The sequence below is a fragment of the Botryllus schlosseri genome, chromosome 3 (genome assembly GCF_051294905.1).
Source record: "Botryllus schlosseri isolate E-star chromosome 3, Bs_hap1, whole genome shotgun sequence".
Taxonomy (NCBI): domain Eukaryota; kingdom Metazoa; phylum Chordata; class Ascidiacea; order Stolidobranchia; family Styelidae; genus Botryllus; species Botryllus schlosseri.
In genome coordinates this window covers 4,295,836-4,314,214 of record NC_137238.1, presented here as the reverse complement: position 1 = coordinate 4,314,214, position 18,379 = coordinate 4,295,836, and the positions used below count along the sequence as shown (strand labels likewise).

Below are 18,379 nucleotides of genomic sequence, written 5' to 3'. Positions count from 1 at the left end.
GCTCGTTTATAGTGTTAATTTTTAATGCTGCCAGCGCCATGCATAGAGTGGCCCGCAGTTGAAATGCAATTAATATGAACCAAAGATGTTATAATGAAGTGAAAATTGTAATATATGAAAAAGGTTCACAGTGCAGAACCTACCAAGGTTCTGTTGTGAACGCGAACCTCTAAATTTCCGAGGTTCACACACAGAACGCGAACGTGAACCTCACGTTCACACCATCCCTAGTAGGAAACCACCGGATGTGCATAGGGATGTTGAAAACCTCTGAAAGGTACTGGTATGTGTGAACGCTAACCTTTTTGAATGATTCTGTGTGAACGCGAACGTGAGCCTATGACGCCACGTGACGTCATATTGCTAATTCGAACTCTAAATTTCCGTTAAGTAATATATTAATGTACATGATAACGAGCAACGACTCAAACCATATAACGCCACAATACTGTAACACAGTGGTTCTCAAACTTGGGGGCGTGAAAGCATCTTAAGGGGGTGCCTTTATAGTCCGAATTTCATATTTCAGCACTATCCCATCTATAGTCATAACCTCCCAAGCCATAAAACTATCCGCTGTGATTGCAAGCATTCTCGTTGCATTTTGTGATAGGACAAGGGGGGCGCGAAATTTTTCACTAGCACATAGGGGAGCGTGTCCAAAAAAGTTTGAGAACCACTGCAATGGTACATGCTGACTTTTAAACGTCACCTATTGTATCTACTGGAACAATCAAATGTTAGAATAATTCCACAAAATCAATATCTTCCGTCGCTTAGCCAACAAGTTCGTCGAGGACTTGGCTAGCGTGAAACACCGTTTTCTATACTTGCGCCAGATATTATCTCAAAAAACAAGCTATGCAGTAGGCTAACCAACACCCCAATCGGACGGATGTAGTTTTTATGATACAAGCATGTGATGAAATCAAGATGGATTCCTTACGCCTAATAGATTTTTTACACTTGACATCGATGCATTCTTTATATCAATTTCCTTCATGTAAATAATTGACTGGTTGACTAGGCACAATTCGCTGACTTCCTACAAGTGTGTTTCGTTCATGCTATTGTGTGATTGCGGGCAAAGCTCACTGCAGAGAGTTACTGAAGTTTCACAAACGGAAAGCCTAATATTCCTAGCAAAATAATTTGCAAGGTGCCTTCTCGTTTAGAGTGGAATTTCTTTTCACGGTGCCAGCGCCTCGCGGAGAATGCGAATGCGAAGAATTTCAAGCAAAGATGTTATAACGACGTGGAAAATTATAAAACATGAAAAGGGTGTTCAAAGTGCAGAACCCACCAAGATTCATTTGCGAACGCGAACCAACAAATTACAGCGTGAGTGGCGAGATAGCGCAGTGGTATAATCCGCGGCTGCAACACCAATGGGTGCGGTTTCGAGTCCGACCGAGGTCGACTTCCGAAGTCAGATATATAAGTGTTGGAGGTTTACTTAGGCTCCTCCTCGCCACCTCGTCCGCGTCAGCGGTGTCTTACAAAAGCCTAGAGGTGGGTCGTGCTATAAGTCGGCAGGAGAATATCGGCCTGGTAAATGACCATAGTAGTCGACAAACACCATGAATACCCCAAAACAAAGAAAACAAACACATAACGTGAACGAGGGCCATACATTCACACCACCCCTGATGTGCAGCATTGTGGTGCGCTTTATAGTAATATACGGAAGAACCAATATTATTTACAGAATTCATTCACAAAATGTAACCACCAGATGCAAACGGTACGCCCCCAAGAAGTTCCATTGATTAACCTATGGTGGGCGCAATATCAGTGTTTTATTTGGGGGGCGGAAGGGGACTGAAAAAAATGTTGCTTCGGACCTGGTTCCGACACACATCCAGATAACCGCACCTACCTGTAACAGTATAACCGGGCTGTCTAACACACGGCAGCCCAGGAAGAAATCTGTTGCAATCACCAGACCTTACATTAGAGACCTATGTTACTCTTCACTCCTGTATACAGTCGATAAGCAAAGCTTTGTTAATTTGACGTCATCCCAGCAAACACTAGATATCTTTTGAACTTGTCAGGATATCTTTTTCTTGTCCGCTCATGTTCAAATCATATCTTGTGCATACCTTGTGCTGTAGTACAACTTAAATATATCTTTTTATTGTCCAGTCATGTTCAAATCATATCTTTTGTGCATACCTTGTGCTGAAGCACAACTTAAATATATCTTTTTCTTATCCAGTCATGTTCAAATCATATCTTGTGCATACCTTGTGCTGAAGCACAACTTAAATATATCTTTTTCCTGTCCAGTCATGGCAAAATCATATCTTGTGCATACCTTGTGCTAAAGCACAACTTGAATATATCTTTTTATTGTGCATACCTTGTGCTGAAGCACAACTTTTCTTGGCTAAATTTTGTCTAATGCTGAAAATATATTTGTGAGGAATATCAAATTCGATTATTGCTTCCTATTACGGTAGAGTGGCGTTTATAAATGTACAGTAGATTATAATGAATTTTTACTCTTATAGGGCGATTTAGTCACCTATAGTGTCACTACCGAATGTTCCACCTGGTGCCACGCTGTTTCTTGCGATTTTGTAGGCTAAACTTCAATATCATATTAGCCCGGCTCTAGGTAGCAATTTGAAAGTCCGAAAAATCCGGCTGAAGAATTTCCAGTTCTGCGTCCAAAAAACTTCTGCCAAAATCATGATATAGTATTTAAGATTATCTTGCTGAAATCCGACTGTCGAAACAAATTCAGAATCCGCATCCAGTCCGGCTGTACTGTATCGCTGAAATCCTGCTACGACTCCGGCTCCTGATCCGGAGTGTAAACGAGAGGCCATTTCTCCCACGCGAACAAAAGTCTCGGCGCGAAATATATTTCTGGCAGATAAAGCGCTCTCGTAATGGCGGCTTGCAGCTACAGTTGAATGTTTGGTTTAGTTGCGTTCTGGAATTAATCGTGGTATTTTGAGGCTCAACTAACCATATTCCTTCAGAGGATTACTGAAAACTGAACTGTACATGGTAATTTATATATGCTTAATATGAAACATAGGTATATGGTGTTGGTATAATGTCACAAAGTATATAGAACTTGGTTTGCACTTTTGCGAATATCATAAGCTATTGTGACAGTACTGGATTATATAATATCATCAGATGGTGGTCACTCAAATCATCCATTGTGATTGAATGTTTTTGTACTTTTGTTTATAATAGTGTAGTGTGGCGCTTGTGGGCTCAGCCAAGACTTGGTAGTTCTCAGATATATAATATGACAGTGGAAGCACAGACGAAAGCAAAGAATGCCACTAATGAGGCGAAAAACAAGAAGCCACGAAAACATGACAAGGGCAATTGGTCTCTGTGGAAAATCTGGATCGAATGCTCATCCAGTAAGTATAAACTCATAATTTGTGAAGGTTTGCCTATACCAAGTATCATTGCAGACTCGTACAGACTGCTTATTTAGTTAGTTGACGGACAACTAACGAACGGTTTTTTCAGTACCGTAGTTCTAGTTCTAGATGCACATTTGGAAAAATACTACCGTAATAGTTTCCAAACAACTAGAGAGCGCCTGTCGTTAGTTGCGAGTTTTAAATTTGAGTAATTCTATAGTTGCGCTTACTAAAAATCTAGTAGTTTTTACAAATCTGGGACCTTGCCAACTATATTATTCATCTGTATTAGATGTATGGGAGAAGGCTTATAGTGACATGAAGGAAGTTGTGGACAATAGTAGCTTGCCCCCCTCTTCATTGTCTGAAGATGAAGAACGACAACAGTCTAAACAAAGACGTCCCAAAAAATTTTAGAATAATTCTGTTTCAAATGATGATCAAGGTATCGGTATATACTCTTGTTATTCTGCCTAATATGTTGTACACAGAATATTCATATATAAATTTTCATACTTTGTAGATGATGCGTTTCCTTCAAAGAAGAAAAGTAATCCAAGTATTCAGACACAAGGTATGCTAATACCAATTCTAAGAATGCGGCCATCTCCTGATTCTGGCAATAAAAGTGTGACAAGCAAGGGTGCTGTTTTCAATGATGCTTGCAATGCAAGTTTGCCATCATGCGGAGAGTGTTCAAGAACAGCACGATTCCAACATTGAATGTAGCGGCCAGTTGCAGGGAACTAACCCATGCAGTAAGCTCCTATAACACTTTGATCCATTCTCGAATTTGAGTTATAGCGTCGTTCTGTTTTCTAGACGCTCCTTCATTTGTAAGCAATGTTGAACTGGAAAATTCTGACTGTCAACAACGAGGCCTAGATCACAAAGTAATGGTAAGATTATCACATATGGCTAATTCCATTATAATTTAGCAAATTTTTTGAGATTTGTAATGCATACTCTCAGAATTGTCCAATATTTATATATGTTGTTCTTTTTTGAATTCCAAGTTTATTAAAAAAAAAAAATTGAAAAATGTTCAGCGGTTCAAAAGATATTGCGATTTAAAATCCTCTCGTCACTAGGTGGCGCTACTTTCAAAAATCTTTGAAATCGATATTTTTCGCTTAAATGATGGTAGAGAACCAATTAAAATGTCCAATGAACCAATTCTGGGGCCAAGGAATTCAATAAAACCAACTGTTTCGCCCTAAACTCAATGAAAAAAAAGTTACGGATGAAAAAAAATGGGGGGGGGGGGACGGGCTTGAAAATGTCTGTGGGATACGGCCTACACAAAAAAAATTGTTGTGAAATGTGCTTTTAAGGAGTATGGTTGATAAAAAGCTTGATTTTAAATTTAATATTTATTCCACCATGAAATATGCATTACATGAAAATTTCATGGTCCCAACCCATATCCCTGCTCACCGTAAATACTATTATCACCAGTCAAATATTTGATTAAATTTATTTGTATCGGATTTTGAAATTTTTCAAGTAGAATCCGTGCTGAACCACCGCATCAACAATAATAGAAGCAAGTAACAAAAGACATATTTACAATTGATCTTGAAATGTGGCAAGTCGACGATCCAAAATGCATGCCAAACACGAAACAATAAATATGTTCGGATTTTTGACTTTTGACAATACTAAGAGACAAAATGCATTTTCAACATATTTATTGTTTCGTGTTTGGCATGCATTTTGGATCGTCGACTTGCCACATTTCAAGATCAATTGTAAATATGTCTTTTGTTACTTGCTTCTATTATTGTTGATGCGGTGGTTCAGCACGGATTCTACTTGAAAAATTTCGAAAACAAAACGAATAAATTTATTCATATATTTGACTGGTGATAATAGTATTTACGGTGAGCAGGGATATGGGTTAGGACCATGAAATTTTTATGTAATGCATATTTCATGGTGGAATAAATATTAAATTTAAAATCAAGCTTTTTATCAACCATACTCCTTAAAAGCACATTTCACAATAATTTTTTTGTGTAGGCCGTATCCCACAGACATTTTCAAGCCCGTCCCCCCCATTTTTTTTTCATCCGTAACTTTTTTTTCATTGAGTTTAGAGCGAAACAGTTGGTTTTATTGAATTTCTTGGCCCCAGAATTGGTTAATTGGACATTTTAATTGGTTCTCTACCATCATTTAAGCGAAAAATATCGATTTCAAAGAATTTTGAAAGTAGCGCCACCTAGTGACGAGAGGATTTTAAATCGCAATATCTTTTGAACCGCTGAAAATTTTTCAATTTTTTTTTTTTTAATAAATTTGGAATTCAAAAAAGAATAACATTTGTAAATATTGGACAATTCTGAGGGTATGCATTACAGCCCCTGTTAAATTATAATGGAATTAGCCATATGCAGGGTTGTAATGACTCGAGTCATGACTCGACTCGAGTCAGACTCGAGTCACGATTTTTTTGTGACTCGACTTGACTCGAGTCATTTACTTGAAATTGGAAAATGACTCGACTCGACTCGAGTCAATATTTGGATTGACTCGACTTGTACTCGAGTCATTACGCATGACTCGACTCAAGTCATTGACTCGGCTTATTTTATATGACTTGAAGGTGAAGAAATTTGGGAATTACAATGGTTAGATCAACGCATGTGACGAATTCTGTCGACATCGCTATTTGTCACCACTGCTTTCGTTGCACTCGTCTGATATCAGATATGCCGCCGTAAAAACAAAAGACAATGGTACATAGTAGCAAAGAGCAATGCATTGTACAAAATTATCCCGTGGTGAAGAGGTAATAGTACTCAAGACTTTTCAATTATACAAGCAAACAATCGAAGCAAAGTCTAATTAGAGCCAATGAAATGACTCAGATGGTCAAGTAGCCTACTTGGAAGAGACTGATAAGCTCATGTGTAGATTTGAAGGCGATGATTCTTTGTATTTTTGGGCGACTAGAATGGATGAGTGTCTAATGCTCTTCAGTGTGGTTCAAAATTGCTTTTCAATTCCTGCATCTAATGCACCAGTGGAACGTGTATCCAGTGGATGTGGATTAATCCAAGGCCATGCCGCCTCAACATATATGAGAATCTCCTTTCCACTTTAGTATTTACAAGTATAACTCATTGATTTGATCTGCTGTCTGCATAAACACACAATACCCTCCGTCCATTTGACGTTTTGTTAGATATCTGCATTGCGCACGTGAGTAATAATGATTGGCTAATGTTGTGTGATGTTTGTACAATAGGGCCGATCAAAAATAACTTCTTTTTTCTTCTACATGGTGGCTACTTGATAAAATTGTTACGTTGCATAAAAAGAACACTGAATCTGGCTTAATTTTAAATAGTGGAATCAATGATATGAGAGGAGAAAATATTGGATTTGAAAATACATGGAGTATTTTTAGTGAGAAATGATTTCATATGTGATATAATATAATTACATACTAGTAGTAAGTCGACTATTTTTTCATATTCAAAATATTCCACTCTAATAACTTCGCTTCTTCTAGTTGGAATTGAGCCAAATTTGCTATGAATCATACTTTTACACAATCTAACAATATCATGAGGTAGCCGGTAAAATTCGAAAGTCTCTTTGTAATTAATTCAAAATATTTTCTCTTAGCATTGCTTTCTACTGGTTGGAATTGAGCCAAATTTAAGTTCTTTCAGATAATCTAACAATTTTAAGAAGTAGCCTCTTTTTTAAGATTCTGCCCTCATTTTTGAGAATTTTTGGTAAATGTAGGGAAAATTCGACTAAGATAACAGTAAATCAGCACTAAAGTAACGCTCCGGCGACTACTTCGGGAGCTGAGCAGGAAAGTTGACATTTTTCTGGTCAACCACCTGATTTAATGTGAAAGCAAAACCGTACCTCTACATAAACGTTTATTTGTTGATTCTCTACCAGCTTGTATCTAGACGTGAATTCGTAGGTTCTCTATCAGATAGTATGTAGACGTGAATTCGTTAATTCTCTATAAGCTATTTGTGAGCGGTCGTCGATGTGCTAGTAATAAAAACTGAGTGCTTGCATTTGTGATATATCAGACTGACAGATATTTGATTTAAAGTTCTAAGATTAGTAAAGTTATAGTATTGGCGGCCTGTCTCGTCTATCTGTAGCATCGGTAAATGAGGCCAGGAACTGTCCGTTATCTGCCTAAATAAACATGTGCCAAGACTATGATAGGGACAAAATAAGCATGTTTGGCAAGCAAGGAATTCGATATCACCCAAGCAGGATTGAAAACATAAGTTGAACATGACTTCAATACTGTGACTTGGACTCGACTCGAGTCATAACACTATGACTCGGACTTGACCCTTAAAACGGTGACTTGGACTCGGACTCGAGTCGGTGATGGATTGAAAATGACTCGACTCGACTCGAGTCAAAACCACAAAAGTCAGATTGACTCGTGACTCGGAACCATGTGACTTGGTTACAACCCTGGCCATATGATTAATCCAGCTTTCTTAAATTCAAATAATTTTTAGCTGCTCCGTGCACACCATCAACTCCAACATCTGCATACAGTGACCACTCAATTTCTTTGATGCGTAAAGACATCAAAGAATTGAAGTTAGAGATGAACCAGATGATGGATCTCAGTAAAGGTCACATCATCACCGATTCAAAAAAACACAGTACCACAACCCCAATCTTGCTGGAAGATCTTATTGAAGACCCCTGTCAAACCTTATCTCATCTGGAACAACTGGAAAAGAACTTGATTAACTGCGATTGCAAGAAGTCTGAACTGGTATGATTTTGTTGATTAGAGCAAACTTTGCCGGACTATCTAACTCAGACCTGGCCAAAGTGCGGCCCGCAAACCATTCTGAGCGGCCCACGTGTCCATTTCTCGAAATTCAAAACACAAAACCTACTTTTGAAAATTAAACCGTAAGCTTATAAACTGGGCCGGAACGGAAATATACCGCGGTTACGCAGCCTACGTCCCTCGCAAGCTCGCATGCGCAATCCATGTTCAACATAAAGCCAATGTAGCAAAGTATGTCGTAACAATTAAAATCACAATAAGTCACTCTTTTCATTTAGTTTAAACCTTCTTTGTTGCCATTGTCACATTACGCAGATTCAAGTCGAGTCATTTTCAACTCGCCACCGAGTCAAGTCCAAGTCATCGATCAGAGAGACGAGTCCGAGTCATGGTATTATGACTCGAGTCCAAGTCAATGTGTTGACTGCTCAGTTTCCAGCTAAAATCTTGTTAAACTCACTTTTTATAACTCTGTTTGGCGATATTGAATGGTTCGCATTTATAATATAGTAGTTTTCCTCACTTTTAGCAGTTTCTGATCGCATTTTCAAGTACTACTACAAATAGACGAAATCCCAACAGGGAGGTTACTTTAATATTCTTCGAAATTACGATGAAATATCGGTCCTGGCCGTCTTTGTCCCGAGTCATATGACTTGGTTCGTTCGAGTCATGCGCAATGACTCGAGTCCAAGTTGCGTCAATACACAGATTGACACGAGTCGAGTCATTTCCGTATTTAGAGACTTGTACAAACTAACCATTTAGTTGGTTGAAAGTCAACCAACTAACGGTTTCTTGGGTAGTTGTAGTTCTAGTTGCGGATTTTCAAAATTGAGTAGTTCCAATTCTAGTCGCACATTTGAAAAAATTCTAGTTGCCGAACATCTAGTAAACATGTGTCGTCGTTTTGGGCGAATTGAGATGCCGGTGTTCTATTGAATGATATATGTACTGTACAGTCATAGGCGACGAGTTGCGGGGTGGTGGGGCGTCGCGTTGCCTTGTGCACTGATGAATCTCGCTATTTGGCAACACGCCTCTTCCTAATTAGCTTCGCGCAACACTGAAAATACGACTTATTGATTTGCGACTGAATATTAGCATCAGTACGGTCATTTCAAAAGGACGTTGATCAGCGCGCCTACGGTATTTAGTTGTTCGACGCGTTGATATGCGATGGTATTTATTTATTCACGACAGATCAGAGAGTCGCTAATTAACACCACTTCCGGACTCGTCAAACTGATCATGCGCATATAATCGTCAGCACGAGAAGATTGTATAATCGTCATTTACGGATGTACTTAACCATAATGAATTGATGCTATATTAGTGAATTCGAAAAATATCGAAACCCCGCGCTATTATTTTAAAACCATTTACTGATTTTTAGGCTGGCTGATTTTAGGGATGCCAGGGCCGGCATGAACAGAATAAAATTTATATTTACGTGATTATTATATCAGCAGCTTTCCATTGACACACGTTTTATCGGATTTTGCACTCGAAAAGCCGGTCAAAATGGCCGTAAAGTTGCCTTTGTTCCAATGGAAAGTATGACGTAGCCTACCCCAAATGCAGTGTCCACACCATATAGGACACTATGGTAACATTGTTTGTGCTGGGCGAAATTGAGTACCTGAAATTTAATAATAAACTGAACTGGTCTAGTGATTTTTCATTCTGGCACACACCACTATGTATTGTATTTTGTATTACAGGCAGATTTGTAATGACTCGAGTCAGACTCGAGTCACGATTTTTTGGTGACTCGTCTTGACTCGAGTCATTTTCTTGAAATGGGAAAATGACTCGACTCGACTCGAGTCAATATTTGGATTGACTCGACTTGTACTCGAGTCATTACGCATGACTCGACTCAAGTCATTGACTCGGCTTATTTTATATGACTTGAAGATGAAGAAATTTTCGAATCGTAATGGTTAGATCAACGCATCTGACGAATTCTGCCTACATCGCTATTTGTCACCATTTGCACTATTTGCACTCGTCTGATATCGGACGTGCCGCCGGAAAAACGACATACAATAGGTACATAGTAGCAATGCATTGTACAAAATCATCCAGTGATGAAGTGATAACAGATCCTCTGCAATCAAAGTACTCAAGACTTTTCAATTATACAAGCAAACAATCGAAGTAAAGTTCAATTAGAGCCAATGAAATGACTCAGATGGTCAAGTACTTGGAAGAGACTGACAACCTCATGTGTAGATTTGCAGGCGATTATTCTTTGCAATTTTTGGCGACTAGAAAGAATGAGTATCCAATGCTCTTCAGTGTGGTTTAAAAATGCTTGTCAATTCCTGCATCTAGTGCACCAGTGGAACGTGTATTCAGCAGATGTGGATTTATTCTAACGCCGTGCCGTTTTAACGTATCCGAAGATCTCTTTTCCACTTTAGTATTTTTGAAGTGTAACTTATTGATTTGATCTGCTGTCTGTGAAATAACACAATACCCTCCGTCCATTTGCTTTTTTGTTAGTTATGTGCATTGTGCACGTGTGTAATAATGAATGGCTAATGTTATATGATGTTTGTACAATAGGACTGTTCAAAAATAACTTCTTTTTTATTATAGTGGTTAGCAACTTGATAAAATTGGTGTGTTGCATAAAAAGAACACTGAATCTGGCCTAATTTTCTAAAGTAGAATCAATGATATGAGAGGAGAAAATTTTAGATTTGAAGTGAGTGGAGTATTTTTAGTGAGAAATTCTTAATATATTCTATATTTTTATATATTCTATTATATAATTACATACTAGTAGTAAGCCGACTATCCTTTCATATCCAAAATATTCCACTCTAATAACTTCGCTTCTTCTAGTTGGAATTGAGCCAAATTAGCTATGAATCATATTTTTGCACAATCTAACAATATCATGAGGTATAGTCTCGAAAGTCTCTATTTGTAATTAATCCAAAATTTGCGCTCATAGCATTGCTTTCTACTGGTTGGAATTGAGCCAAATTTAGTTCTTTTAGGCAATCTAACAATTTTAAGAAGTAGCCTCCTTTTTGAGATTTTGTCCTGTTTTTGAGAATTTTTGGTAAATGTAGGGCAAATTCGACTAAGATACAGTAAATCAGCACTGAAGTAACGCTCCGGCGGCTATTTCGCGAGTTGAGCAGGAAAGTTGACCTTTTACTTTAGTCAACCACCTGATAATGTGAAAGAAAAACTGCATCTCTACACTACATAAACATGCATCTGTTGATACTCTATCAGCTGGTGTCTAGACGTGAATTCATTGGTTCTCTATTGTAGACGGGAATTCGTTGGCTCTCTATAAGCTATTTGTGAGCTGTCGTCGATGTGCTCGTAATAAAAACTGAATGCTTGTATTTGTGATGTAGGCTATCAGACTGACAAGACAGATATTTGATTGAAAGTTCCAAGATTAGTAAAGTTATCATATTGGCGGCCAGTCTCGTCTATCTGTAGCATCGGTAAATGAGGCCAGGAACTGTCGGTTATCTGCCTAACTAAACCAAGACTCTGATAGGGGCAAAATAAGCATGTTTGGCAAGCAAGGAATTCGATATCACCCAAGCATGATTGAAAACATAAGTTGAACATGGCTTCAATAGAATCAATACTGTGACTTGGACTCGGACTCGAGTCATAACACTATGACTCGGACTTGACCCTTTAAACGGTGACTTGGACTCGGACTCGACTCGGGGAGGAATTGAAAATGACTCGACTTGACTCGAGTCAAAACCACAAAAGTAAGATTGACTCGTGACTCGGAATCATGTGACTTAGTTACAACCCTGATTACAGGTATCTGCTTTGAATGGACTTCGTGGTGAACAATTAGCCTCAACGGTCAGAAATATGACAAGCATAGCTGCAAAGGTTCAGTCTGAAAGGTCAAAGAAGCAAAAATGGACAAAAAAAAAGTTTTCAAAATTTTACTCTTGACAAGACTACTAAACGTAAGTTGTAACTAATATTACAATCGCGATTACAAAACCCTCAATAACAATGTCTTCGAGAGCATTTTTACAGAGTTAGGATATTTTGATTTCCCTTCTTGTGAAATATCATTGTAGCTAAATTTCAAATTGTTGCTGACCACACGGACTTGTAAGCCCTCGTTTGAAGTCATCTTCTACTGAGATTGCCGACATGGCGAAATCACAAACAAGTGCGTTGATTGCGCAACTCCGTGCTGAGTCTGAAATGTTTTGAAATACCAATTTTGACATTATGTGGTGATCACATTCGAGAGAGATTGTTACCGCTGGCGGAGATTCCGATTTGCCGCATTGTCTTGTAATGCCGCCCCTGATCTACTTATATTCTCTTTGAAGGAGCATGCAAAGTGACTCATCCTACGGCCGAGAGTCGAACAATTACAAGTAAAGTGGGACGATTTCTAACTGTTATTGGAGCTTGCAAGGTAATTTTGTTTATGAATCTGACGTCTGTGTGACAGCTGCGTTCTTTATCATATTATTTGACAGTAAGTGAATCGTTGCTACTTCCAGGGCCGCTACCATTCATATTCAGAACACTATACCTGTGGTTCCCAAACTGTGACGTAATGTAATTCAAAAAAAAATTCTAGTAATTATTTAATTTTGTCAAGATTGTCGGCCCAGCTTGCATAAATTTTTGATCCTCTCGTAACACTTTCTAAGATTTAGCGGTGGAACCAATGTCTGCAAAACTTTTGTGCGAATAATCGATCACTCAATTTCAAACTCCTTTCAATTCACATTTCTACACGGGAAGCAAGTTTATCCTCAACTGGTCGCATTTGTACCGCGTGGAGGGCTCAGCGCCTGGCTTAGCTTCTATATGTTGGAATTGAGCCAAATTTGGCGCGCAGAGTTTAATCGATAATCAAGTCGAAGTAGATGGTAAAGTTTGACTTGGCTGTCACACACCACCAAGGTCGTCGTGATTTACAAAAGACGGTTCGGTATCCTTGGATGAATGCCATGTTGGGATCAATTCACTACCTTCGAGTCACGAGCCATTGCACATTTTGACTCGAGTCGAGTCAAGTCGCTCGTTTTTGGAGGTGACTCGAGTCAAGTCAAGTCAAATTGAATTTTCGAAATATGAGTGGTGATGCAAAGTCATTACATTTTGCTAACTGGTGATGGACAGATTAATTGGCCATTTATCTTGAATCAAATAGCGAATATAAAGTTAAATATACATGCAAAAAGGTGTTGCATCGCGCGCACACACGTAGAACTGCTAATAAAATACGCGAGTAACTGTCCACATGCAACAGTCTGGTTTTATTGCCAATATAGAGGATCGAATATGAAGCCTCGAGAAGTTGAACAAATTTATTTGCTACAACAGGCACTATCCATCTACACATCCGTGAGAATATTAAGGCATAAACTAAATTCGTTCGATTTAAATCATATAAGAGTGTTGGTAAAGGTGAGCGCTGTGCAATGTAGGCACTGAACCGTCTAAGAAACAAAGATATGTTGCTATTAGATTAATCTACAACTACTACTACAACGTAAGCAGTGAACGTTTAGTTATTGGTCGATTTATTTGTGATGTAATAATGGAGCGTCAGTGATTCGTACAATCAGTGAATGACTGATTGCTCTCACAAGTGACACCGACGTAACGCGGACAACCCGAACATAGATAAGATAGGATGATTTAATTGACATTGTTTTCTTGATGACTTGAAATTGACTTGTGAATTTTGCTCCGAGTCATGAGTCAATCCTTATTTCTGAAGCGCCGAGTCAAGTCAAGTCATTTTTACAAAGTGGACTTGAGTCATCCCAACACTGGATGAATGTGACTTCACATGACCGTCCCACGGTACTCGCACCCAAACACATAAATTACTTTTGCACTACTGCTATAATCAATCAAAGTAATCAATTCATTTATGTTATAGGATGTCAATAAAGGAGAAAACAGGAGCAAGACTGTTATCGAGGAGGCTGAAAATTCCGATACCGATAACATGGACTATTGCTAATGCAGAAATATTTGCTGAAGTCATTACAAAGTTCTGTATCAAGGCCCAATTCTTGCTTGTGTATTTTCTTCATCCGAGTTTTTTTGGCGTGTTTTGTACTGATTTCATACAGAACAGAAAGCCATATAAATGATTTTAAAAATTGGCGATTAGTTTTCATTCTGAATCAAGGCCTACCTCTTGCTGTCTACTTCTTGTTAACGTATGCTGTGTGTTGTCTGGACTGTTATTTTACCTTCATTCTTCATCCATTTTTATTGCAATTTTCCGTCAATGTCTAGTCCAGTGCATTTTTTGTATTTTGAACTGGTATAATATAGAACAAAAAGCCATACATGATTTGTAAAACTGACGATTCGTATTCGTTCATATGTGAAGTGCAGCATAAAGCAGGTTTAGCCAACCAGGGTTCAGGGTCACACAGGGTCGAGCTGTACAAAAAATATATTATAGGATATCGTTGAGGATGTTTATCAGGATATCTTTGAGGATGTTTATCAGGATATCTTTGAGGATGTCCTACAGGACATCTTATATATATCCGTTTCTGTCGACAAATGTATATATTTTGCACATAATTGAAGGACATCTTTTGAACTCATAGAAGATGTTTAAAAAATATCTTTAATAAGTTTTGTGTTTGCTGGGATATTGACCGACAATCTCCTTTATCTTATTGTAAAACCCGAGAGTAGGCGCTGAATAGTTTCCGGAATTTAACCACAAAATATGGTAGCCCTATCCTAAAAGCAGTAACTCTGTCCTAAATGCAATAATTGTGAGCTTACATCAGCACTAATCACCTGTCGCGGGCCTTCTGTGCTGCATTATGATTAGAAATCTTGAAAATGAATTATTTCCTAAGTTATTCGTAAATGACGCAAGTTCTCAGTGTTTGCAACATCGCAATGTAGAACGGAATAAACATACCATCTTTCTAGAGTTAATTATAAAATACTGCAAATTGCAACTTTGAAACTATATAGCATCGACTTATATTTGGATGTAATATTAGCATTGCAGAACGAGGATGTCTCGCATGCACTTTCCAATATGATACGTAATACATTGATATCAGGTACTGGGCACATCTACCGCGAAATATATTCTTTTTACGCGTAGCTATAATTATTAGCAGCTCTTACTCGGCACTTTCAGTTCCCCTTTAGCCATATGCTTCAAATTGCTCGTAATCTCTTGATGTTTTGTCCGGTGCTGTGAAAAAGACTTCCTAAATTTAGTATTCAGAAGGTAACCTCAGATTATAAAAATATGTTCAAAGTGAATAACATTGGTAAAAATACGTACAAGAGAAACGAAGAAGGTTTTGAGAAAAATAGTATTTTGGAGCAACAATTCTAACGCCATATTACGGCTGTAAATAATTAGATAATTAAATTATTAACTGATTTGCAATTGATTTGTGACATATTGTGACATCGTGTGAGGCCATGTGTTTGTGTTCACTTTCCAGTTCGAGTAGCAACCTTGAATAAAAGTAGACCATTAGCAGGATTTTTCGAATCAGCTCACCAGAATTAGCCTAAATCAAGTGCAAAAACAAAGTCAGCAAAATCTTCTTTTAAAATTATTCCCTTGTGTAATTGATCAATGCATCAATAGAAATCCAGACAGAAGCTACCCAACGAGTCCGCAAAGTCGTATTATATTCACCATCTTATAGAAATCTAAGGTGTGAAGAGATAGCAGAGAGTAGACGTAAATTGCAATCTCTATCATGCATCAATGTGTGCCAGGAAAACATCGCAAACCAAAGGAACCATCGGTTTGTCCAGGTTTTAGTAGACTTCGTTTTCGTTAAATGCACATCGCAACCCGAATAAATGTTACCCGAACCTCACAATTTCCAACAGATATCCAACGTCCATTGGCGTATCGCTTGCCACAGAAGTTAACTGGAGAGTGAAAGAAATACTAAGTTTATTATCATTCATAGGTGCAATGTAAATGTGATCATTACTGCAGCCAATACTTATTAGAGGACGAATAAATAGAGATAATAATATTTGCGTTGAAAGTCGACAGTAAAATGTTATGCCTGCAGAATAGACGATAAATACAGAGCGGAGAAAATACGGAAATATCTGAATTTGAACGTAAATATCCCATACTGACCTTCGAAGCAGATTGCATCATGAGTAAATGAAGTCAGCATTATGTAGAGATGGAACAGAAAAACCAACGCCATATAGTTTGCGAACGACATATTATCTTTGAATGCTGAATGATGTATGCATTCGATATAATTATAGCTCACTAATATCATGCTGGCCTATACATTTGAGCTCGCGAGGCAATCAAAAACAAGATTTGACACGCGACACTCAATGTTCCGACTTCATAGCACCGCAACTAAGTTAAATCCAACCCTAGCCGGAAAATAGTCCTTATTCTCAAAGTAATGGCGATGTGTCACTTTCCGGTATGGATGCTCGCATATAAATTTGGGAAACAAAGAATATCAATTATTATATTAAACAAAGCCTAAGACGATTCTAATGGTTGTCCTATATTTTAGCAACACCCTCTCCGCTGACAAACGGAAATGGATGACCATGAGCATATATTATATCTCATCCATCGATTGCGATGCGTAGAGATGAGGAATTATTTTTCATACACTGAAAGGCTCAATTCTCTTTGAATCTTGGATATTGTGATCACGGCGAATCACGTTACAACCTGCGAAGCAGGGCTTTGGAGCCGGAGCCGGAGCCCGGAGCCGGAGCCCCGGAGCCGTGCATTTTGACCGGAGCTGGAACCGGAGCCGGAGCTCTACATAAAATTCAGCCGGAGCCGGAGCTGGAGCTAGGTATTTGAGGGGTAGCTCCGGCTCCGACGTATTTCATGAGATGCTATTACATATGCAACTAACCATATCTGCTGAGTTCACATAATTCAACAGCAGGTCTTCGCGAAATTAAGAATCTTTTCCTCTTTGGCGCTACCTTAACCGTCTACCATGTTCCTGGGGATTTAACAGCAGAGCAGTCATATGTTCAATTTTCATACATGAGTGCCGAACCTCGGTATGCTAGATATGCATGTGAATATTGTGGGTATTAGGCATACCCGCAATTTCATCATCAGCACAACCTTGTTTCTCTGGTTTCTCTGGGCTCCTCATCGCCGACCTCACTACAATGGTAGTGCATTGAAAAGCCCAGACTGAAAGTGAGCCGTGCTATAAGTCGGCAGCAGAGACCACGATGGGGACGCATGGGAGTGAGAGACAATGAAGATGGCTGCGAGAGAGAATGATAAAGACGTTCCCAACAAGACAATAGAAGCAAAGACCAATGAACTTTATGAAATTCATGTCGTGGGGCACAAGGCCTAGAAAGGCGATAAGCCCCACTGTGTTGTGCCTGTCAATACAATACAATACAACCTTGTATGATTCGAAAATAATGATCACTATGTATTACGCAAAATGGGAGAGAGGATAAAACGTAATTTCGTTGCACATGTCGATATGACGAGCACGAGCCTAGAAATTCCATTTCATCGTTGCTATGAATTGGATGAGCAAATACTCGTTCTTTCGTGATAGTTCTTTAATCGGGACGTGAAATTGGTCAGTGTTATTAAGTATGCAATGATGCATGGGGTTTGGAAATCATTACCGCGCATGATCGTCATTCACTCCAGTAAGGATTTTCGAGCGTGAATAGGGGATGGATGAAGAGTAGCCCAAAAAGCCGTTACTCTCAGCGAACAATTGTCGCGGTGCGAGCTACTCAATGCAGTGTCAGGACTCCATGGTATTTTATGTTGGAGAAAAATTGGTGATTTGATACGCGATTTCCAATTTGTAATCATCTGCTTCGTAAATTCATTCTTGATGTCTGCTTGATACGCCAGTATTCTCGTATCATGGCGCACTGTGACTTGTAAATGTGCAATGTGCATACTGCATAGTTTAATTCGTTATGGGTATGGCGCAATGTGCATGGCACAGTGTTTAATTCGAATAATCGATTCGTTTCAACGGGAAAATATTATATTCCGATAAACTTGATCAATACCGGATGGACTGGTAACGAGTGCACCAATATCGAACGTCGAACCATTGGCCATTTGGTACAAATCGAATTTCTATTGATCAGGTCGTGATGTCCGCCCATATTGCTCTTACTATAGTTACAATTG

The 18,379-nt window shown here is 38.7% G+C and overlaps 2 long non-coding RNA genes across 4 annotated transcripts; one reads left to right on the top strand and one right to left on the bottom strand.

Moving 5' to 3' along the window:
- Positions 1–2,318: 2,318 nt before the first annotated feature.
- Positions 2,319–14,558, top strand: LOC145436611 (uncharacterized). Of its 3 annotated transcripts, none has more exons than XR_013914336.1 (7): positions 2,319–3,392; positions 3,922–4,156; positions 4,221–4,297; positions 7,913–8,178; positions 12,016–12,170; positions 12,549–12,700; positions 14,123–14,558. It is a non-coding gene; the product is annotated as an uncharacterized LOC145436611 (long non-coding RNA). The 3 variants fall into 3 exon arrangements; XR_013914335.1 differs by having other exon boundaries at positions 2,321–3,392; positions 4,221–4,291; positions 12,549–12,637; XR_013914334.1 differs by having other exon boundaries at positions 2,333–3,392; positions 12,549–12,637.
- A 779-nt stretch (positions 14,559–15,337) lies between these two features.
- LOC145435485 (uncharacterized) lies at positions 15,338–16,447 on the bottom strand. Its single transcript, XR_013913860.1, has 3 exons — positions 16,343–16,447; positions 16,064–16,122; positions 15,338–15,421 (listed from the first exon to the last, which is right to left on the bottom strand). It is a non-coding gene; the product is annotated as an uncharacterized LOC145435485 (long non-coding RNA).
- Positions 16,448–18,379: the final 1,932 nt, after the last annotated feature.